Source organism: Bombina bombina, chromosome 4, assembly GCF_027579735.1.
Source record: "Bombina bombina isolate aBomBom1 chromosome 4, aBomBom1.pri, whole genome shotgun sequence".
Taxonomy (NCBI): Eukaryota; Metazoa; Chordata; class Amphibia; order Anura; family Bombinatoridae; genus Bombina; species Bombina bombina.
In genome coordinates, this window is record NC_069502.1 from 967059941 (window position 1) to 967084885 (window position 24945).

Genomic DNA, 24945 nt, shown 5'->3' on the forward strand with positions numbered 1-24945 from the left:
TGTACATATACACGCAAGATGCACTCATATCGACACACAATGCGCATATTCTATTTAGTTCTGAATCTATAGAATTTTATTGTGATTTGGAAACTATATATTAAGTTAGAAAGGCCTGAATATCAACTTCCCTATTCATACCAAAGGGTTCCATAGTCTGGAGAGAGTGAATCCAAAAGGTCTCTCTTTGTCGTAGACGTAACATTCTATCTCCCCTTCTTTCGTCTAATGTAACTTGTTCAATAGCCTTAAAGCGAAGGCTGGAAGGGTCATTGTTATGTACCCTTCTGAAGTGATCTGTCACTCCATGAGAAATGTCACCTTTCTCTATATTAGATATATGTTCCAGGACCCTCCTCTTCACAGTTCTCTTGGTCCTGCCTACATATTGACAGTGACAAGCACATTCTAAAACGTATACTACGTATTTAGAATGACAATTCATACAGCTTTTTATTGGTTTTTTGAAACCATTGACTAGTGATTTTATTTGTTTATTGTTTGTATCTATGATAGGGCATGTATTGCAATTTTTACGATTGCATTTGAAAAATCCAAAATTTGCTCTGTTTAGCCAGTTGGATTTAACATCCTGTTTTAAACGGCTCGGAGCCAAGATATCTTTTAGATTTTGGTTCTTCCTAAATACCACTGTTGGAACAATATCTAAAGTATCTTTAAGGACTGAGTCCTCCAGAAGTACATGCCAGTGTTTTCTGATTGCTTTTTTGATACACCAAGCTTTATCATTATACTTTGTTAAAAACAAATTGTTTTTATTATTATTCTCCGTTGTTTGATTTCTATTCCCTTTCTGTTTTAATAGGTTACAGCGTTCTAGTTCCCGAGCTTTTTTATACCCATTTTCCACCAAGTTCTCTTGGTAACCTTTCGCTCTGAATTTGGTTTTTAGCATTTCTGATTCTCTATCGTAAGATTCCAGACTCGAACAGTTCCTCCTCACCCTCTGGAACTGGCCATAAGGAATATTTCTTATCCAATTCTTGTGGTGTCCACTTCTGGCGTGGAGGTAACTGTTCGAGTCTGTCTCCTTTCTAAATAGACTGGTCATGATAGTGTCTCCACTACCTGACAAGGTAATATCTAAAAATTCTATCTGTGTTTTATTGACATTTTTGGTAAATTTTAAATTGAATTCATTCTTGTTCACATATTCGAAGAATGATTCAATTTCGTTAATTCCCCCTTTCCAGATGACAATTACGTCATCTATGTAACGTTTCCAAACAATGATGTTGTCTTTGAAAGGGTTATTTTGCCAAATATATTTGTCCTCCCATATATAAATTTGCATAGTTGGGGGCAAAGCGAGTACCCATCGCTGTGCCCCCAACTTGCAAGAAATATTCTCTACCAAAAAGAAAATAATTTTTATGCAAAATGAATGTTATTGCCTTTAGTAGAAAGTCTCTCTGTGTTAAAGGGAGATGGTCATGTCTATCCAGACTATACCTGATACTTTCCACACCTGCATCATGTGGGATGCAGGTGTAGAGAGATGCTACATCTAATGTCAACCAGATATAGTCTGGTTCCCATTTTATGTTGTTCATAATGGACAATATATGTGGGGTGTCACGTACATAAGATTTTAATGTAATTACCATGGGTTTTAGAAAAAAGTCCACAAATTGGGATAAATTACTTGTTAAGGAGTTTATGCCCGAAATGATTGGGCGTCCCGGAGGATGTTCTAAATTTTTGTGGACTTTTGGCAAGTGATAAAAAATTGCCACTCTGCATTTGTCCAATAAAAGAAAATCATATTCATTCCTAGTAATCACACCTGCTTGTAAGCTTTCTTCTAGAAAGAATTTCAAATCTTTTGTGTAACAACTTGTAGGGTCGCTTCTTAGTTTTAGATAGGTGGCTGAGTCATTCAGGATTCTATAGGCTTCTGCCAAATAGTCCTCTTTGTCCTGAATGACTATGCCTCCCCCCTTGTCTGCTTCCCTAATGATTATTGATTGGTCTTTTTTTAACCTATTCAATGCTTTCATCTCAAATTCATTAAGATTTGTGTTTTTCTTCAAGATGTGGTTCTCCTTTTTACACAAGTCCATTAATTCTTTTTCTACTAGTTTATAAAAAACCGGTATGTGGTTCCCCTGTGATTGTAAAGGGTAAAAAATGGACTTGGGTCTAAAGGAATGACCTTTTTTGTACTCTTCATTCGATTTTTCTAAATCCATAAGTAAATCTAGAGTATATTGATCTAGACCATTCGTTAGTTTTTCCATACCCCAGTTGTCACATTCTAGTGAGATGAGGTCAGTTAAACTGTCAAAATCAGTTTCATTTATATTTGTATTTTGTTTTTTGTTTTTATTTATTTTTGCAAAATGTCTGTTCAAAGTTAGCTTTCTAATGAAACGATTTAAATCGATAAACAAATCGAAATCATTTGGCTCACTTGAAGGGGCAAAATTTAACCCTTTTCCTAGTAAACTAGTTTCGGGTGCACTTAAAATATGTTTAGATAAATTAAATATCTTAGTAAAATTCTTACTATTTTCTACTTTCTCCTTTTTGATTCGTATAGCTCTTCCTCCTCTGTGTCCTCTTCGGACTCTATTCTTCTTTTGAGTTGTGCTGTTCGTGTTAAATAATGGGTTATAGAAGGAGTTCCCTCCCATGTTCTTTCTATTGGTGGTTTCAATTTTTTCCCTTTTTCTAAAAAAGAAGAGGATACTGGAGCTATCGCTATATCTGATTTATTACGTTCAGAGTCTCTATAATTTTGATTTTCTCCCATATTCTCTCTATTTCTGATGTTAAATTCTCTTGTGTCACTTCTGAAATAGTGCGATCTATGTTCAAAATCCTCTCTTGGTGTATTCTGTCTTGTATCTTTATACATATATACATGATTATCTATTGGATAGTTTTCTGAAAGGTTCCTTTGTTGATAGTTAGTCTTTTGTTTATTTTTATTTTTATTTTTAAATCTATTGAAGTTATTATTTTTTGGTTGACCATTAATATATGTTCTAGTGTTTGGTTGAATTTGGTGGTCCCTATATTGGGCAGCTCCATGAGGTCTTAAGTTATATGTTTGAGAATTGATGTTTTTATTTTTATTTATGTTTTTTGTTGCTGCTAGCATAGGGCTGTTTGATTCTATGGTCTCCATTAAAACTCCCTGTAGATCTTGTTCATTTTCTATCCTCACTTTTTCTAGGGATTCGTCTAAATCTCTTCTCAATTTCCTATTTTTCCTATTTTTAATGTCTATTTCATAAACATATACCCTTTGTTTAGTTTCCTCATTTAGCTGTTCGTACAGAACATCTCCTTTATGTTTCTCTAGTTCTTCTCTAATTTTATTAATTTCCTCATTAATTTTAGAGAACTTATAGTCTCTGTATTTAATTAGTATATTAATAAAAGTTTTTGAACAGTCGTTTAGAGCTTGTTCCCACTCTGTATGGTATTCAACTTCTGCTAAATCAAAGATGGGTGTTTTTTGTAGTCTAAGACCTTTTGTAATAATGCCTTTTTTAATGTATCTTTTTAAGATTTTTTTGTCATAATATTGATTGATTAATCCCTTACTTAGTTTTTCCAAATTTACAAATAAATCTATAGGGTCTACATAGTTTTGATCCTCCTCCTCCTCTTCTACTGAGGAGCTACTATCTAGTCTCCTGTTGGTAAAATAATTGCCATAGTGAAAACTGGACATATTTCTCTGTGTTAAGGTGCTGCTACTCAAATGAACCTCAAAAATAAACTAATTGAATTTAAATTCCAAAGGAGGACCCAACTAGTGAATCTTGCCTTTAGAAAATAAAAGAAAAGTTGCGCACACTTATATGTACTGGTTTGCAATGATTATGAAAAGCACAATAGATACACTTACTAGTTCTATTGTTTCTATAGAAACAGATATAGTTTCAAATGTGTTGTAGTAAACAACCTAAAATGAAATGATCACTAATATCAGTGAAGGGTAAGCCTATATTTGAATCTATATAAAATTGTTTAGATATACATATAAAATAATAAAAAACATAAGCAATAAAATATTTTTTTAAATGGTTGAAATAATTATAAAATAATTAATAAAAAACAGTCTTATCCTTCTGATGAGATTCCTGAGGGAGATGATTTCAGTGCTGCTTGTCAAGGTAACACCCAAGGTTCTGATTGAGTGATGTGGTACAGCTGTAGATATCTAAAAAAACAAGCGCACAGAGACACCTCTCATAGTGCAGATCAATTGGATTTATTTATACACACATTTAAAATACAAAAAGAGCTGTGAAGGGTATTCCTTACTCACAAGTGTGACCTCAATCAAAATGAGGTAAGATAAGACGATTGGATATTCAAAGTGTCCCCACTTATGACCTGGAAAGCGCCTGGCTGTGAAGACAGTCCTCAAATCTCAATTCCGTAGATGAGGCTTAATATTATTCTTTCCGGTAGTAGTGGTCAGAAATCCTCATGTGCTTGTTAGCAATCAAAGATGCGCTTGGTAAAATTAGCACAATGCGCTCAATTTAGAGCTATAGGATACCGCTATACTTCTCTTGTGATACTCGAAGAGAACTCTCGGCGTGTCTGTCGGCAGTGACGTAAGGTGGGCGTGGCCTTACGCGTTTCACGGTAAACAACCGCTTCGTCAGAGGCTTGATGACGCCCACCTTACCAGCTGAACTTTTGTAGTCAGCGTAAAGGTACACTCCCACCTTACGTCATAGGGACAGATTTGTTGCTAATGACAGACATAGCTTTTAGGTACCCAGATTGTTCAAGTTTGTATTCCTAAAAGTGGCCTATTTAACAACACACATCTGTCTGAGAACCGAAAATTATACTTAAAATTATATCACACTGAAATAGGTAAACAGACAGTACTACGATAATGAAAAAAATATAAAAAATATATAATAACACATAAGTAGACGAACTATTGATAAAGAGCGAATACTAGTACAAATCGCTTAAACAGATATATTCTACTGTGTGGTACTAAAATGAACTGAGTGATTTAACAATGTATGATATATGTATTCAGCAATTTGTCCTTACACTTCTTAATTCACCCTTTGTATTGAACTAGTAAAAATTATTATAATATAATATATGTAGCCCTCAGTTTACGCCGGGGTTAGGTTCCAGAAGGAATGGTTGTAAATCGAAACTGTCATAAATTGAGACCCAGTTTATAATGTAGGTCAATGGGAAGTGAGGGAGTTAGGTTCCAGGCTCCTCTCACGTTGTGAATAAATCATACATATCAGTGTACCTCCTGCCGCAATAATAGCCAGCTCGCATTTACTTAATGTGAAAAATATACCTATCCCATGGCATTACTGTGACCCAAACATAAAGGAGTGTAAATGAAAAAGAAGCAAAAGATTGTATAAATCACACATCATATGCACCCCTTCCTAAGTGGAACATTCCAAAGATACCATTCAGCCAATCTAGTCTACATCAATATCCCTCCATGCAAATACTATTTGTCACCTACCTTATTTATACCCCGGTCTGTCTCATAATGTAAAAAACACAGTCCGAAATAACAGAGATCCCAACATGTGTTCAATCACAACATGTGGGCGTGGCTCAGCTGTCAAATGATCAGCCATTCACAGCCCGTGTAGTCAACGATAATGTGCACGCTCCACTGTTAGTGTGTCAATCTTAGCTCTGCCCCTTTAGGGACGTTGCCTAAATACACCCACGTATCCAATTCACAACAGAGATATACAAAAACCACACAGTGTGAAGCACCCTAGACCTAAATACATAATAGCACACATAATAGCTTTCACTATCTGACAGCAAAACTGCTAGATTAGCCTGACATCCACATGTGTCAACATAATGCTACCAACAACAATTCAAGTCAGTTAAAATCTAGTGGAAACATAATCAGCCTACCACCCATCATATATAACTTATGTGTCATAATAATCAAAAAAGCTAGTGTTATATTCTCCGTGGATATCAGTCATTAATAGCCAGAAAAAATTAAATAAAATTAATGATCCAAGTGTGTAGGCCCTCAGTTATCAACCCACACTAAAAAACTAGTATGCACATACCTATCAAATAAATTCCACATAGAATCCATTTCCATCATAAATTTAATATATGAAACCCATGAGGCCAAAAAATAGACGTGTCATAGCAAAAGCTTCAACCTTCCCATTCAGGTACCCTCCTGAATAGGTCACACACACGCCATGGGAGATACATAAGAGTGAAAAATACATAAATGTGACAAAATAAACATAAAACATTAAAAACACTGTTAAAACAATCTGTACATAAATAGCTAGATAGAGTCACTAAAGCTATACCATCTTACTGTTGCCCCACCTAGGTTATAGAGCTTAAGTAAGATCCACAAATTTATGTGAGGAAACAAGAAGTGCCCCTATTCTATACTAGGTCTATCCACAAGAGGACACAATCTAATGATACCCCATAATTTTATAACCTAATATTGGCCTTAAATTGGTATATAATCATAGCAAGATCTATAGGGGAAAATTGCACATTATCCTGCTGTTTCATAGGTGCTACTATACACTACTAACTCCACTTATAGGTCCACTTATTGACTATATGTCTGCCACACTCATCTGTCTACAACTCTAGAGATCCTATTCTCATCAGGATCATGGACACTCATCTATTAACAATTATCGCACTGGATTGAATGTATTGTGGACTCCCAACTCACAAGGTGTTGATAGATAGTTCATAAACTCTCATTGGTTATAAGTAACATTGCCACCCAGTGTGGACATTCAAGCCTCTTGGGTGGAGAGTCCCCAGTTCATAGATCCATATTGCCTCCTTTTGCAAGAGGAACTTAGCTCTGTTCCCCCCTCTCCTGAGTTTGGGGACATGCTCTATAATTCGAAACCTTAAGTCATTAACAGAATGTCCAGCCTCCATAAAATGATGGGCCACTGGTTGATCAGATTTGCCCTTTTGAATAGCAGATCCAATGCTAGACTGATGGTTGGCCATCCTGGTTCTGGCGTTGTCAATGGTCTTCCCAGTGTAATACTTCCCACAGGGACAATTAAGTAAATAAACTATATATTGGGTAGTGCAGGTTAGGGAGAACTTAATCTCATATTTCTTCTGTCGTTCAGGATGTTGGAAATGTGTGCCCGCGATCATTCCATTGCATGTGACACAATTTATACATCTAAAACATCCCTTCTTCCTCTTTAGCCATGTTTCTGGACTTGAATCGACCATGTCAGTTTTCATTAATGAGTCCCTTAGACTCCGGCCCCTCCTATAGCCGATCCTTGGGGTCTCCAAATTGGTAAATGGTAACAAATGATCAGACTCAAGTAGCTTCCATTCCTCTTTCAGTGCCCTTGTCATTGAGTGTTTGTCCGGTGAGTATGTTGTTGCAAACGTCATCCTTTTAGCAAAGCTCTCCGGTTTATCTACCGGAGGACCAATGGCCAGGGCACGCATCTTCTTCTTATAACCCCTCAGAGAAAATCTTGTTATCATCTCGTCAAGCTGTTTTAGGCAATTCTGCTCATCAGTCTTGTTGCATATAACCCTCTGGTATTGGGCCTTGGGGATGTTTTTAATAAGGCTTGGTTGATGGCAACTTTTAGCATGTAGAATCGAGTTTCTGTCAGTGCTTTTTCTAAACAGTGTCGTCCCCAGTTGGCCTGAGACTTTAATCCAGGCCTCAAGTGTGTTCAAATCATCCTGCCATATGAGGAAGAGGTCATCACTATATCAACAATAATATTTAATCTGTTGTATGTCAAAGACCTTCATTTTGTTGCACTTGTAATCAGCCATAAACAGATTGGCCAAGGATGGGGCCACATTGGACCCCATTGCTGTCCCTGAGATTTGCAGGTAAAAGGTCCTCTCGAATCGGAAATAATTCTCTGATAGACAAAATTCCAGAAGTGTCATGAGAACCTCTTCTGATGGGCCAACATACACAGCCTTTCTCAAACATTTCCTTAATGCTGCAATACCAGATTTATGAGGAATGACCGTGTAAAGACTTGCAACATCAAGTGGGACGAGAATGTCAGTGGATTTAATGTCTGTCAATAACCCAATATGTGAAATAAATTCCATAGAATCACGAATGTATGATTTTTGTTGTTTTACCCATGGTTGTAGGTAGAAATCTACAAATTGTGGCAGTGGTTGTAGAATGAACACCCTAGCAGAGACAATGGGTCTCCCTGGGGGGTTTTCAGCATTCTTATGAATCTTGGGGAGAGTGTAGAAGAATAGGTGTCACTGGGAAATCTCTCTTTAGAAAATTAAATTCATATTCAGATAATAATTCCATTTCTCTCCACTCACGTAGTTTAGTATCAACTTTGTTCTTTAACTGCTGAGCAGGGTCCGTGCATAGTGGTAGATATGTATTGGTATCCATAAGCTGTCTGGTTATCTCTTCTTTGTACTTCACCACATCCATCACGACCACTGCACCCCCCTTATCAGCCGGGCGTATCACAATTAATTGGTCTTCCTGTAGCAATTTTAGTGCTAATTGTTCATTCTTTGTAAGATTGTCTCTAAATTTTCCAGAAGGTATATTTTGTATCTGTTCACTCAAAAAATGTGTCACTGTGCAGATGGTGGGGTTATTGGAACTAGGATCAAACTGTCCTCTAGTTCTAAAAATTTCACCCATGTCAGATTCTACCCCAAAGTATTCTTTCAGACATAAGTTCCTGCCAAACCTTTGTATGTCAATATATAGATCAAAGTTGTTACTTTTAGTAAAAGGTACAAAAGAAAGTCCTTTATTCAATAGACTTAATTCAGCTGCGTTTAGTTGGCGTGAACTGATGTTAAATACTATATACTCTATCTCCTCTGTAGTGGAGGGCGGCGGGCAATGCCCCCCCCCCCTCCTCGTATGTGGCCTGGACCTCGGCCTAAAAAACGGTTATTAGTGGGATGTGCTGCTATTGGAGATAGGGAAGACATGTCAGTAGTGGAGTTGTCCCATTGTTGATATCCTCTTCCACCCCTGGAGCGGGTCATAACACCTCTGAAATTGGTATCCTCAGCCCCTGTGCTGGTGCCTGGGTCTGAGCTGTCTCCGGAGCTTGTGTCCACATTCGTGATTCTATGGACTTTATTTCACATATTTACACGGTCATTCCTCATAAATCTGGTATTGCAGCAATAAGGAAATGTTTGAGAAAGGCTGTGTATGTTGGCCCACCAGAAGAGATTCTCATGACACTCCTGGAATTTTGTCTATCAGAGAATTATTTCCGATTTGAGAGGACCTTTTACCTGCAAATCTCAGGGACAGCGATGGGGTCCAATGTGGCCCCATCCTTGGCCAACCTGTTTATGGCTGATTACGAGTGTAATAAAATGAAGGTCTTTGACACACAACAGATTAAATATTATTGTTGATATATCGATGACCTCTTCCTCATATGGCAGGATTATTTGAACACACTTGAGGCCTGTATTGACATCTTAATGCAATGGAAGGTACCATCAGGTTCAGTCCCACTGCCAGTACTGAAACAGTAGATTATCTGGATCTGAGAATATTTAAAGTCTCAGGGCCAACTGGGGACGACGCTGTTTTGAAAAAGCACTGACAGAAACTCGATTCTACATGCTAAGAGTTGCCATCAACCAAGCCTTATTAAAAACATCCCCAAAGCCCAATACCAGAGGGTTATACGCAACAACACTGATGATCAGAATTGTCTAAAACAGCTTGACGAGATGACAAAAAGATTTTCTCAGAGGGGTTATAAGAAGAAGACCCTCAATGAGATGCGTGTCCTGGCCATCGGTCCTCCGCTAGATAAACCGGAGAGCTTTGCTAAAAGGATGACATTTGTAACAACATACTCACCGGACAAACACTCAATAACAAGGGTACTGAAAGAGGAATGGAAGCTACTTGAGTCTGATCATTTGTTACCATTTACCAATTGGGAGACCCCAAGGATCGGCTATAGGAGGGGCCGGAGTCTAAGGGACTCATTAATGAAAACTGACATGGTCGATTTAAGTCCAGAAACATGGCTAAAGAGGAAGAAGGAATGTTTTAGATGTATAAGTTGCGTCACATGCAATGGAATGATCGCGGGCACACATTTCCAACATCCTGAACGACGGAAGAAATATGAGATTAAGTTCTCTCTAACCTGCACTACCCAATATATAGTTTATTTACTTAATTGTCCCTGTGGGAATTATTACACTGGGAAGACCATTGACAACGCCAGAACCAGGATGGCCAACCATCGGTCTAGCATTAGATCTGCTATTCAAAAGGGCAAATCTGATCAACCAGTGGTCATTTTATGGAAGCTGGACATTCTGTTAATGACTTAAGGTTTTGAATTATAGATCATGTCCCCAAACTCAGGAGAGGGGGGAACAGAGCTAAGTTCCTCTTGCAAAAGGAGGCAAGATGGATCTATGAACTGGGGACTCTCTACCCAAGAGGCTTGAATGTCCACACTGGGTGGAAATGTTACTTATAACCAATGAGAGTTTATGATCTATCTATCAACACGTTGTGAGTTGGTAGTCCACAATACATTCAATCCAGTGCAATAATTGTTAATAGATGAGTGTCCATGATCCTGATAAGAATAGGATCTCTAGAGTTGTAGACAGATGAGTGTGGCAGACATATAGTCAATAAGTGAACCTATAAGTGGAGTTAGTAGTGTATAGTAGCACCTATGAAACAGCAGGATAATGTGTAATTTTCCCCTATAGTTCTTGCTATGATTATATACCAATTTAAGATCAATATTAGGTTATAAAATTATGGGGTATCATTAGATTGTGTCCTCTTGTGGATAGACCTAGTATAGAATGACTTCTCTCTTTATTGAAGTTGTTAATGTGCCCACTCTCTAGGGAAATGACCAGCATAAATATTCAGAATAACATATTCTGTCTTGTTAAAAGGTCGAACTAATTGTATTTGAGAGTCCCTCGGGAGGGACTGAATCACTTTAAAGGGGCAGTAAACCCAAAAATTGTCTTTCATTATTTAGCTAGAGAAAACAATTTTTTAAAAGTTTCCAATTTACTTCTATTATCAAATTTGTTTCGTTCTCATGTTATTCTTTGTTGAAGGGATACCTAGGTAGGTAGCGTGCACATGCCTGAAGCACTACATGACAGGAAATAGTGCTGCCATCTAGTGCTCCTGCTAATGTATAACATTGTTGCAAAACTGCTGCCATATAGTTTTGTGGACATGTGCACACTCATGAGCTTACATCCCAGCTTTTCAACAAAGGATAACAAGAAAACGAAGAAAATGTGATAACAGAAGTAAATTGGAAAGTTTTTTAAAATTGTATGCTCCATCTGAATCATGAAAGAAAAAAATTGGGTTTTATGTCCCTTTAAGCCATTTAGTGAAAAAGTGCTTTAAAGCCTTATTTTCCGGTTTCTGGATATTGTATTGTTCTAATATAATTTGCAGAATTAATTCTTTTTTAAAATAACCGAATTTGGGGACCTGACACGCCTTCCATTTTTTTAACAGAAGATTTCGTACCAACAAAATAATTGTATTAATCAGATCAGAGTTATAACCTGTTTCAGAGTTGGAGGCTAGAAAAAAAATATGCCACGGCAGGATAGTCAAATCTACCTCCAATACATTGTTTATCCAGTAGTTAATCTGTTTCCATAACTGTACAACCTTCGGGCATGTCCAGAAGTAGTGTATAATATCTGCACATCCATAATTACACTTAGGGCAATAAGCTTGTTATTTATACCATTTGGTTAATTTGGCTGCAGTAATATATGTTTGATTAATTGGTTTTAAGTGCGATTCTTGCCATGAGGTTGGGACCCAGTATTTGTATATTAGTTTAAAACTATTTTGTATATTTTGCAGCTCAATTTCAGTTAGAACCTTCCTCCATTTTACTAAGATATCTGCCCATTGCATTGAATCTGCATGAGTATTTATAATATTATAGAAATACGAGATAGAATGTATTCCATCTTGATATAAATTGATTCCATTATGTAACAAGCCCAACGACCAATCAGGATCATATTTATTTCTCAATTCAACTATATAATGTCTCAATTGTAAAAAGGCAAAGAAATCCCTTTGTGGCAATTGAAAACGATTCCGGATATTAAAGTACAAATTATATTTTCCTCTGAGATAAGTTGTTTGACCTGTATTAGGCCTTTATTCTTCCATTCTTTAAAAACAGAGTAGTATATACCCGGAATAAATTCTGAATTGCCTACAATAGGGAGAAATTCCGTACAATGTAGATTCACATTGATCTCATTGCAATATTTTTGCCACGCGCTTATTACATTTTTAAAAGTTATCATACATAAAACATTTATGGGTATTTTTGATAAGGGGCAATGTAAAATAGCTTTTAGGTCAAATGGTGCCGCTAGCTCTGTTTCGCATGCTAGTAACGCAGAAAGAGTATTATATTGGCACTGTGTTCTAATAATTGTAGGAAAAAAAAGTTTACGCAAACCTTGGTGCTATCCCTTTAAATACAATGAGATAAGTAGGGAATTGGGGAAAAGAAGGACAAGAAAGGGTTTAAGAGCACTCGTTCCTACTATATAGTGTAATAATGCTGAAATAACTCAGCTAATTATAAGTGAATATTAAAAAATAACTTTATTGTTAAATATTACAATTAATCGTTATATATTAGAATGAAGGTGAAACCAGGTCACCATAACTACTATTCCCCCATAGAAGACTAGGAACAATCTAACTAGAAACAAGTGTGAACTCCCCCCCCCCCCCCTGTGTTCCTGGCCGATAACTGGAAACTTCGGCTTCAGGTGCCAGGGGTAGTTTAAACAGTGCTCTAGAGTGGTCTAATGTCAACTATTACAAAGAAGACTTTAAAATCGATACACAAACGCGTTTCGGCCGTTAGAATCTGGCCTTTTTCAATGTGAGTAATGAAGATTTTTTGACAAGCCGAATGCCGTAATCTCGCAGTTTTTAAAGCTTAGGTAGCTGCACCTATACCAATGGCGTGTTGTTTCACATACACGCCTTCCTAATTCACCAATCATAGTCGTTTAGTACATCATCATTTGTTTATCCAATCTCTTACCTAGGTCATATATGCCCATTTCTGCTCACGCTTGTGATAGGTGGCAGTATTTACTACGTACTGCTCATCAGGAATATTGATATTTTGAGGTTATTTGTAGAACGGCTGTTAAGTTAAAAAAGAAAGAAAATAATTATATGCAAGATAAAACTTAAGATGTGCCCTAGCCAAATGAATTCAATCTTGTGCTGTGATGCTAAATTGTGATTCATGTGGTGATACTCAGATGTTTAGAGTTACTAACAATTTCTTGCTGTATATTATCCGTTCTATCACAACATTCACTCAAAACAGCTCAAGTTGAAAATTGGGTGAAGAGTCTGTGCGTAGTATAAGTTTCACATAGATATACAATAGCAAATCATGTATATGCATACAGTGGATGCCCCTTTTTATAAAAATAAGTTATCGATCATTGTTATATAGATTCCAACTGAGGCATGTCATTGCATAACTTGTTATGATAGGCATGTTGATTATCATACTTTGAGTATGAGCGTATACAGAACTGGACCATGTGTTAATGCCGTAATGTGTTATAATATCAGTATGAATGTCATTCATGATAATCAAAATACTGATGATTAAATATGACATTTTTTCACTTCAAAGTGTTGGTTCAATACAGCTAATTAAACAGTGTTGTGTATGAAACCTATACACTGTGTTCTGACTTATGCAACTTAAAGCAATTAATCCCAAATTATGATTCACTGCAACACTATGTCTAAATGTCAATAGACTCTAATATAAGAGTCTTAATCCCCCTTCACTTCTTCTGGGTGCACATCTAAAGTAAGTTATAATTTTGGATATCAATTAATATATATTAATATAAGATAATGGTATCAGAAAAAAACTTAAAGTATCTTTTATTAATAATATCTAATAAAAATACCCAAAAATGATTATATTCATTCATGCTGTAAGTCATGACAGAATTTAATTTGAAGATCCATCTAGCTTCCTTTTTTAATAACGCTTGTTCATCGTCACCTCCTCTAATACCCATTCTCAGGGTTTCAATACCCCAACATTTAAAGGCACTAGTGTTTCCATTATGGTACTGTAAAAAATGTCTAGCTACGCTAGTAATTGTTTTGCCTTTTTCAACATCCTTACTGGCATTTCTGGCATTTCATTCTCCTGCCCATGCATCTAGTCGTCATACCTACATAGAGCCAATTACAACTGCATGATATACAATATATTACATTAGTGCTTTTGCAGGTAATGTGATTGTTAATCGTCCATTTACTCTGGAACCTGTCCACAATATATTTTTTCTTCACCATATGTGGGCATACCTTGCAATTGGCACATGCTATAGATCCCTTATAAAGGGGTGTTTTTTTGCATTTCTATTGAAATGACTAATTGTTAGGCAATCGATAAGGTTGGTAGCTCTCCTGTAGGTAAACAAAGGTTTGTCGGGAATAATAGACTGTAATTGTTCATCAGCATGTAGGACGTGCCAATGTCTATTCAGAATGTTAGAAATTTGGTCACTCTGGCTTGTAAATGTTGATACAAATCTTAAAGGGTTAGAGTTTTGGACATATTTGGGCATTAGAAGCTCATGTCTATTTCTGTTTAGGGCATTATTGTAAGCTCTAGCAAGAGATTTTCTGGAATAACCCCTTTGTAAAAGTCTATTTTTTAGTTTGAGAGCTGCCTTGTTGAATGACTCTAATAAGGAGCTGTTTCTACGTATCCTTAGATATTCACCTATAGGTAAACTCTTGATGGTATTAGGATGGTGATAGCTGTCTGCAAATAAGATATTATTAGTAGCCGTTGGCTTTCTGTACGTATCTGATTCCAGATGATTATTGACTTTCTTTATTGTCAAATCAAGGAATTCAATTTGTGTGTCATCTGTTACCATAGTAAGACGTAGGCCAAATGGGTTTGTATTTAGCAGTGTAATAAACTCATGTAACAATTCTTTAGGGCCATCCCATACAAAGAAAATGTCATCAATATACCTGGACCAGTGGGTAATATATTTGGTGTATTATTCTAATGTATTATGGAACACAACGGTTTCTTCCCACCAGCCCAGGTATATATTCGCATATGTTGGGGCACATGATGTCCCCATTGCTGTTCCGCACGTTTGCAGATAAAATCTACCATCAAACACTAAATAAATATGCCCCAACACAAGTTTCAGCAGATTTATAAGTAATTCTTTGGTTTCATTAGGCATAGATTCATTTTTCTGTAGAAAGTATGATACTGCTTTACACCCCCAATGTCTCTCAATACTAGTATATAAGGACTCAAAATCACGTTACTAGTATCGAGTTGGAGGTTAGTAAGATTGTACCTATCTTGTTAAATACGTGCATAGTATCTCTTGTATGGGACGGTAATGAGTCTACTATGTAACGGAGTCTTGCATCAACATATTTGCTCGCTTTCTCTGTCAGAGACCCAATACCCAAGACAATTGGTCTTCCCGGTGGGCATGACACATTTTTGTGGACTTTCGGTAGCAAATATATGGTCGCAACTTTAGGTTGCTTTACTTCCAGAAATCTAAATTCTTTCTTATCAATAAGGCCTTCAGAGAGAGTAGAATTAATTAGAATATTGTACTGGTTAAGAAAAGTATCGGTGGGATTACTAAAGAGACTTTTATAATTCTTTCGGTTACTTAGCTGCTTTTTGCCCTCATCCACATACATTCTGGTGGGCCAAAGGACGATATTGCCACCTTTGTCACTCTGTTTAATCTGGATATCTGTCCATTGTATCAGACTTTTAAGTGCCCATTTCTCTTCATTAGATAGATTTTAATTTGCTCTGTCTCTATCTGTAGACAGGGCAAGTATATCTTTACAGACTAAGTCTAAGAAGGAAATTGTGTTATAGGATGTACTGTTCGGTGGTACGAAATGAGATTTAGTTTGTAACACATTGCGCCAGCTAGTATTAAGAGTTAAAGTCTCAGTATTTTCTTCAGTTGATTCCCCCAACAACATGATTAAGTCATTAATTGCTGTGATATCAGCTTGATCTAAGACTTCAGTTGCTCTGTTGAGCTGTTTTGAGTGAATGTTGTGATAGAACGGATAATATACAGCAAGAAATTGTTAGTAACTCTAAACATCCGAGTATCACCACATGAATCACGATTTAGCATCACAGCACATGATTGAATTAATTTGGCTAGTGCATGTCTTAAGTTTTATCTCGCATGTAATTCTTTTCTTTCTTTTTTAACTTAACAGCCGTTCTGCAAATAGCCTCAAAATATCAATATTCCTGATGAGCAGTACGTAGTAAATACTGCCACCTATCACAAGCATGAGCATAAATGGGCGTATATGACCTAGGTAAGAGATTGGATAAACAAATGATGATGCAAACCAATCACTAGGCACCAAGGATAACCACACGCCCATGTACTAAACGACTATGATTGGTGAATTAGGAAGGCGTGTATGTGAAACAACACGCCATTGGTGTAGGTGCGGCTACCTAAGCTTTAAAAGCTGCAAGATTACGGCATTCGGCATGTCAAAAAATCTTCATTACTCGCATTGAAAAAGGCCAGATTCTAACGGCCGAAACGCATTTGTGTATCAATTTTAAAGTCTTCTTTGTAATAGTTGACATTAGACCACTCTAGAACACTGTTTAAACTACCCCTGGCACCTGAATCTGAAGTTTCCAGTTATCGGCCAGGAACATAGGGGGGTAGTTCACAGTGTTTCTAGTTAGATTGTTCCTAGTCTTCTATGGGGGGATGGTAGTTATGGTGACCTGGTTTCACCTTCATTCTAATATATATCTATTAATTTTAATCTTTAATAATAAAGTTATTCTTTAATATTCTCACATATTCCTTTTCTGTTATCCAGTCAACTGTGAATTTTAGGATTGTCACTAAGTTATAATACTTAATGTTTGGGAATGTGAGCCCAGCGACCTCTTTGCGACGAGTCAGTTTGTCCCACGCAATACATGGTCTTTTATCCTTCCATAAAAAGTTAGAGCACATCTGATTGAAATCCTTTATGTCAGCCCTCCGTAAAAAGTTTGGTAAACTTTGAAGAAGATAAAGTAATTTAGAAAATAAAATAGTTTTAATTAAATTATTTCGGCCTACTAGAGAAATTGGTAAATTTCTCCAGTCCGATAATTTCTTTTTGCATTGCGTAAAAAAGCTGGGGAAATTTAACATATACCGATCATCAGGATTCCTTGACAATATTATACCTAGATATTTAAATTGATTGACTTCCTTAAAAGGATGTTTAACAGAGCAACTAGCTGACTTACCTAGTCGAAGAAGTTCTGATTTTCCTAAGTTAATTTTATATCCAGCAAATGAACCAAATACTTGTATATCATAAAGCAGTGTATCAAAATTATTGATATTACCTGTTAATCCAAATTTATGCAATGTATTAAAAAGATGGTCCCAACAGATATAGTCAAAAGCTTTTTCTGCATCTAACGTTAATATTGCGGACTTTGAAATTTTTTTGATGATCTGCTTTATACCTGTTCCAATAATAATCCATTACAATCATAGCTTTTCAAATGTTTTTGACAGGGTTCCGGCCAGGCATAAAGCCTGTTTGGTCTACATGAATAATATCAGATAAATATGGAGCTAATCTCTTAGCGATTATAGAAGTCAGTAATTTATAATCAAAATTGAGAAGAGATATAGGCCTGTATGATGCCGGGTCTTCTGGATTCTTATCCTTTTTTAATATTAAGGTAATATTTGAAGCTGAGAAATACCTAGTGCTCGTAGAGCCTGTTACATAATAGTAATTGTATAATTTATGAAGTATGGGTATAATTGGTTCTTGAAGTATTCGATAAAATTTAACAGGCAGGGGCCTTGTTTAACTTTGCATGCATAATCCTGTCTAGAATCTCCTCCCGTGTAATTGGAAGGTTTATTTGCGTCATTGCTTCCAGGGGAATCTTTGGTATCCTTAGGTTGTTCCAGAATCTGAGTTTTTGGATTTTATCTGGTTCCTCGACCTTATAGAGATTCTGGAAGAACTGAGAGAAAACCTTCTGTATCTCTGCATTGGTTGTTACCCTTTTCTGGTCAATTTTAACTGTTTGAATATGATTACTAGTTCCATGTTTTGTTATTCTTGCCAAAAATTTAGCCGCTCTACCCCTGAATCCCCCATATAGAGATCTTAAACGTATATATTCCTGAACACATTTTTGTTTTAGCATTAGATCTCTTTTCACGTTAACATTGATATATTTATCCCAAGATTCTCTCAAATGATTGGTAATATATGCATTGTAACTATTTCACACTGTTAGATAATTGTATTTCCATCTCTTTTTTTTCAATGTGCATAGGTAGGACTTAACCTCTCCCCACAACACGGCCTTCCCAGCCTCCAAACAAAGTTTCTATTTTCTCTAAGTATGCGCTATTAACTTGTATAAATTCGCTCCATTTAAGATTGAACTATTTCTGGAATTTATTATTCTGAAATAGATATTTGGGGAAGACAAAACCATTGGTGGGATTTATTTGGATATCTTTAAATTTAAATTCTAAAGAAATAATTGCGTGATCTGACAATACAATCCCTTCAATCTCGGCTTTCGTTTTTAATCCAAGCAAACGTTCTGCAACTAGGCACATATCAATCCTTGACAAGGATTGATGGGTCTTAGATACACAGGTATAAGCTTTAAGATCTGGGTTTATTATACGCCAAATATGCTTAACTCCAACCTTAGTACAAAAATTATTGAGAATCCGAACTTGCGGAACAAACTTACATTGTTTTTTTTTTGGACATTCTGTCTAAGTTGGGCAAAAATGTAAGGTTCATATCCCCCTGATAATTAATTTCTGTCCATTATATTCAATTAATTTAAGGCCAAGTCGTCCCTAAACTTTTTATCTATCTTATTGGGCCCATATACATTACAGAGGGTAAATACTACTGTGTTTATTTTAATATTAATAATTTGAAATCTACCTTCTAGGTCCATTCTATGATCAATAATTTTGTATGCTTAATGTTTATTTATTAAAACCACTTCCCCGTTCTTTCTTGCCTGACTTGGTGCAGCAATTACCTCTCCCACCCATTTAATTTTAAGTTTATTCGATTCTAAGAGTTGCAAGTGGGTCTCTTGTAACAGAGCAATATCTGGCTTATGAGTCCCTAAAATTTTAATTATAGCCTTTTTTTTAATAGGAGACGTTATCCCCCCCCACGTTCCAGGATAATATCTTAAAGGTACAGTCTAGGCCAAAATAAACTTTCATGATTCAGATAGGGCATGTCATTTTAAACAATTTTCCAATTTACTTTTATCACCAATTTTGCTTTGTTCTCTTGGTATTCTTAGTTGAAAGCTTAAAGAGATATTAAACCCAATTTTTTTCTTTCATGATTCAGATAGAGAATACCATTTTAAACAACTTTATAATTTACTTCTATTATCTAATTTGCTTCATTCTCTTGATATTCTTTCCTGAAAAGCATATCTAGATAGGCTCAGTAGCTTCTGATTGGTGGCTGCACATAGATGCCTCCTGTGATTGGCTCGCCCGTGTGCATTGCTATTTTTTTAACAAAGGATATCTAAAGAATGAAGCAAATTAGATAATAGAAGTAAATTGGAATGTTGTTTAAAATTGTATTATCTGTCTGAATTATGAAAGAAAAAATGTGGGTTTAATGTCTCTTTAACCTAGGAGGTTCATATGCTAATTTCTTAGACCTTGAAGGCCATCTATTTTCAGAATGCATTTTAACAGTTTTTCACCACTAGAGGGTGTTAGTTCATGTTTTTCATATAGATAACACTGTGCATGTGCACGTGCAGTTATCTGGGTGCAGGCACTGATTGGCTAAACTGCAAGTCTGTCAAAATAACCAAAATAAAGGGGCAGTTTGCAGAGGCTTAGATACAAGATAATCACAGAGGTTAAAAGTATATTAATATAACTGTGTTGGTTATGCAAAACTGGGGAATGGGTAATAAAGGGATTATCTATCTTTTAAAACAATAAAAATTCTGGTGTAGACTGTCCCTTTAAGTGACTCCATACTTCACTATACTTAGTGTAATACACTGAGACATCTTATCTATATTCAAGGGTGGGACAGGAGGCGGCACCAGAGAGAGAGAGAGAGAGAAAAAAAAAAAATACCCAACAACAGTAAAAAACATAAAAACACCTAAATATATCATTAGACTTGGTATTCATATAATCACTAGTGTAAAATACATAACATAGCATTTATTCCACGTCATTATCTACACAGAATTGCTTTAGTATTTAAGATTTTATTTTCTCCATTCATATGGATTAATAATTTTGCTGGATAGAGCATTCTGACATTAAAGTTCCTTTTCATTAATTTTGAGCAAAAAGGGGACATTTCTTTCCTTTTTAAGGAAGTCTCCGCAGAGAAATCCTGAAATAGAAGGAATTGGAACGTCTCGTTATGTGTTTGTTTTTTGCTCCCATATAAAGATTACCACTAGGATAAAATCTTGTTTACCCATATATGTATAGTACATTTTTTCTAGCGTCAGAGTGTGATCAACTTCTTTTATCCATGCTGCATGTGTTGGGGTTTGTGTTTTTTCAAAGTCTTGGGATCAGGCATTTGGCACAATTCAGCATATATTGGAGTGACTTCTGGTGGTATTGGCATGGGATTTTTGGGAGATCGTTAATTAGTATCATTTCAGGCGTTATGTCTATATTGGTCTGAAGTATGTTATTGAGGCTTCTAGTGATATTTCTCCAATAATCCTGAATTAGTGGACAAAACCACCAGATGTGAGAGAGAGTCTCTATTTCTCCACATTTTCTCCAACAGTGTGGGGAGGCTTGTGGGTATATACTGTGTAACCTATGGGGCGTGAGATACCATCTTGATAGTAATTTGTAGTTCATTTCTATTATGTTTTTTACAGAGGGATGATTTTTTAATGGCTAAAAAGGTTTTTTTCCATCTTTCATCACTAACTGTCCCCAGTCTTTTTATGTGCATACTTTCTGAGGCACCAGCATCTACTGAGCAAGTGCAAGAGCTCACAGTGTATACTGATGAGTCTGTAATTGTCTTATGGCTGCCACATGACATACCTCCCAACATTTCAAAATTCAAAAGAGGGACACCCCCCCCGGCAAAAAATTGAAATGTGGTGGGTTCGGCTTAAAAAATCATAAGACCAAAGTAATTTAAATACAATTCTAAATAAAGTCATATATTTTAATACACAGACAGCAACTCAAACACAAGCTCAAACCACTGGTATGGCTATGTGAGCTATGTATTTAATAAGCCTTTGCAAAGACATTGCTAAATATTTTTATCTTAATTGGACATTTAATAATAAATTCTTTAAAACTGCTCTCTGCATTCCCCATTAATATTCTAGATTCTGGCCTTTAACCCCTTAGTGACCAGAGCACTTTTCCATTTTCTGTCCGTTTGGGACCAAGGCTATTTTTACATTTTTGCGGTGTTTGTGTTTAGCTGTAATTTTCTTCTTACTCATTTACTGTACCCACACATATTATATACCGTTTTTCTCACCATTAAATGGACTTTCTAAAGATACCATTATTTTCATCATATCTTATAATTTACTATAAAAAAATTATAAAATATGAGGAAAAAATGGAAAAAAACACACTTTTTCTAACTTTGACCCCCAAAATCTGTTACATATCTAAAACCACCAAAAAACACCCATGCTAAATAGTTTCTAAATTTTGTCCTGAGTTTAGAAATACCCAATGTTTACATGTTCTTTGCTTTTTTTGCAAGTTATAGGGCCATAAATACAAGTAGCACTTTGCTATTTCCAAACCATTTTTTTCCAAAATTAGCGCTAGTTACATTAGAACACTGATATCTTTCAGGAATCCCTGAATATCCCTTGACAAGTATATATTTTTTTTTAGTAGACATCCCAAAGTATTGATCTAGGCCAATTTTGGTATATTTCATACCACCATTTCACCGCCAAATGCGATCAAATACAAAAAATTGTTCACTTTTTCACAAATTTTTTCACAAACTTTAGGTTTCTCACTGAAATCATTTACAAACAGCTTGTGCAATTATGGCATAAATGGTTGTAAATTCCTCTCTGGGATCCCCTTTGTTCAGAAATAGCACACATATATGGCTTTGGCGTTGCTTTTTGGTAATTAGAAGGCCGCTAAATGCCACTGCGCACCACAAGTGTATCATGCCCAGCAGTTAAGGGGTTAATTAGGGAGCTTTTAGGGAGCTTGTAGGGTTAATTTTAGCTTTAGTGTAGTGTAGTAGACAACCCCAAGTATTGATCTAGGCACATTTTGGTATATTTCATGCCACCATTTCACCGCCAAATGCGATCAAATTAAAAAAAATGTAAAATTTTTCACAATTTTAGGTTTCTCACTGAAATCATTTACAAACAGCTTGTGCAATTATGGCACAAATGGTTGTAAATGCTTGTCTGGGATCCCCTTTGTTCAGAAATAGCAGACATATATGACTTTGGCGTTGCTTTCTGGTAATTAGAAGGCCACTAAATCCTGTTGCGCCTCACACGTGTATTATGGCTAGCAGTGAAAGGGTTAATTAGGGAGTTTGTAGTGAGCTTGCAGGGTTAATTTTAGCTTTAGTGTAGAGATCAGCCTCCCATCTGACACATCCCACCCCCTGATCCCTCCCAAACAGCTCCCTTCCCTCCCCCACCCCACAATTGTCCCCGCCATCTTAAGTACTGGCAGAAAGTCTGCCAGTACTAAAATAAAAGGGTTTTTAAAAAAAAAATGAAATTTTTTTTTAGCATATTTACATATGCTACTGTGTAGGATCCCCCCCTTAGCCCCCAACCTCCCTGATCCCCCCCAAAACCGCTCTCTAACCCTCCCCTCTGCCTTATTGGGGGCCATCTTGGGTACTGGCAGCTGTCTGCCAGTACCCAGTTTACAATAAAAAGTGCTTTTTTGGGGTTTTTTTTGTTTTTTTCTGTAGTGTAGCTTCCCCCAACCCCCCACCCCCCACAAACAAACCCCCACCACCTTGCTGATTGTTTGGATTTTATTTGTTATTATATTTTTTATATCCCCATTTTCTGCAGTGTAGCGGTTCCCACCCGCTCCCTCCCCGTGCACGCGCCCGCCCCCACCCTCCCGTGCACGCGCGCGCGCCCGTGCGCGCCCCCAGCCACCCCCGCCCACGATCCCGCCCCCCTTCAGATCCACATGGCCATCGATGGCCGCCACCCGCCTCCCGGTCCGGCTCCCACCCACCAACGCAGGTAGCCACCGATCTCCGGTGCAGAGAGGGCCACAGAGTGGCTCTCTCTGCACCGGATGACTTAAAAAGGTTATTGCAGGATGCCTCCATATCGAGGCATCACTGCAATAACCGGAAAGCAGCTGGAAGCGAGCAGGATCGCTTCCAGCTGCTTTCCACACTGAGGACGTGCAGGGTACGTTCTCAGGCATTAACTGCCTTTTTTCTGAGGACGTACCCTGCACGTCCTCAGTCGTTAAGGGGTTAAAGTCAGCAAAAATGCACAGTAGCACACTACATAGCATACACTTACACATGCAGATACACACACACTACATAACATACACTTATACATGCAGATACACACACACACTACATAGTATACACTTATACATGCAGATACACACACACTACATAGCATACACTTACACATGCAGATACACACACACACTACATAGCATACACTTATACATGCAGATGCACACACACTACATAGCATACACTTACACATGCAGATGCACACACACTACATAGCATACACTTACACATGAAGATACACACACACACTACATAGCATACACTTACACACGAAGATACACACACACTACATAGCATACACTTATACAGGCAAATACACACACAAACATTACAAAGCATACACTTATACATGCAGCATACACTTATACATGCAGATACACAGACGCTACATAGTATACACTTATACATACAGACACACACACACACTACATAGCATACACTTATACATGCAGATACACATACACACACTACATAGCTTACATTTATACATGCAGACACACACACACACTACATAGCATAAACTTATACATACAGATACACGCACACAGTTATGGATACATATAGACACACACACTACATTAGCTGGCAGTCTGCGGCTGCCACTGTTTTTACCCTGGTATTAGCACTGCTCATTGTATAAAACTGAAGGCATGCTAGTATTATCACCAGGGGTTAGACATCATCACTACCAGAGGTAGATTAGAGAGGTCACCATTACCCGTGGTCAGAGTGTACAGTATACAGCCTTCTTACTCCTGCTTAACCCACACACCATTCCTTTTCCACAGGGAATATAACAGGTATCTAACTATGTCAGAGCAAATCCAGCTGCTTCTGAGTATGGGACCAACAGAATTAAAAAAAAATATATATATATATATATATATATATATATATATATATTTTAAATGCCTGGGGCAAATCGGGACAGATGGCTAGCAACCCGGGGCAGGGGGACAGACCCCTAAAATTGGGACTGTCCCGCGAAGATCGGGACAGTTGGGGGGTATGACATGATACAAGAGGACAGCAAATTTAAATAAATTTTTAAATGTGTAGGAAAAAAAATCTACTGCTCAGATTTTCCTGTTGTTGCATTGTTTTTATCACAGATTTGTTTCTGATTCAATTCTACTGTATTTAACCTATTAATGCCGTTATGCCGTTGTATTCCATCACAACGGCACTGGGCTTTAAAGCCGTTATGACGGAATACAACATCATCGCAAACA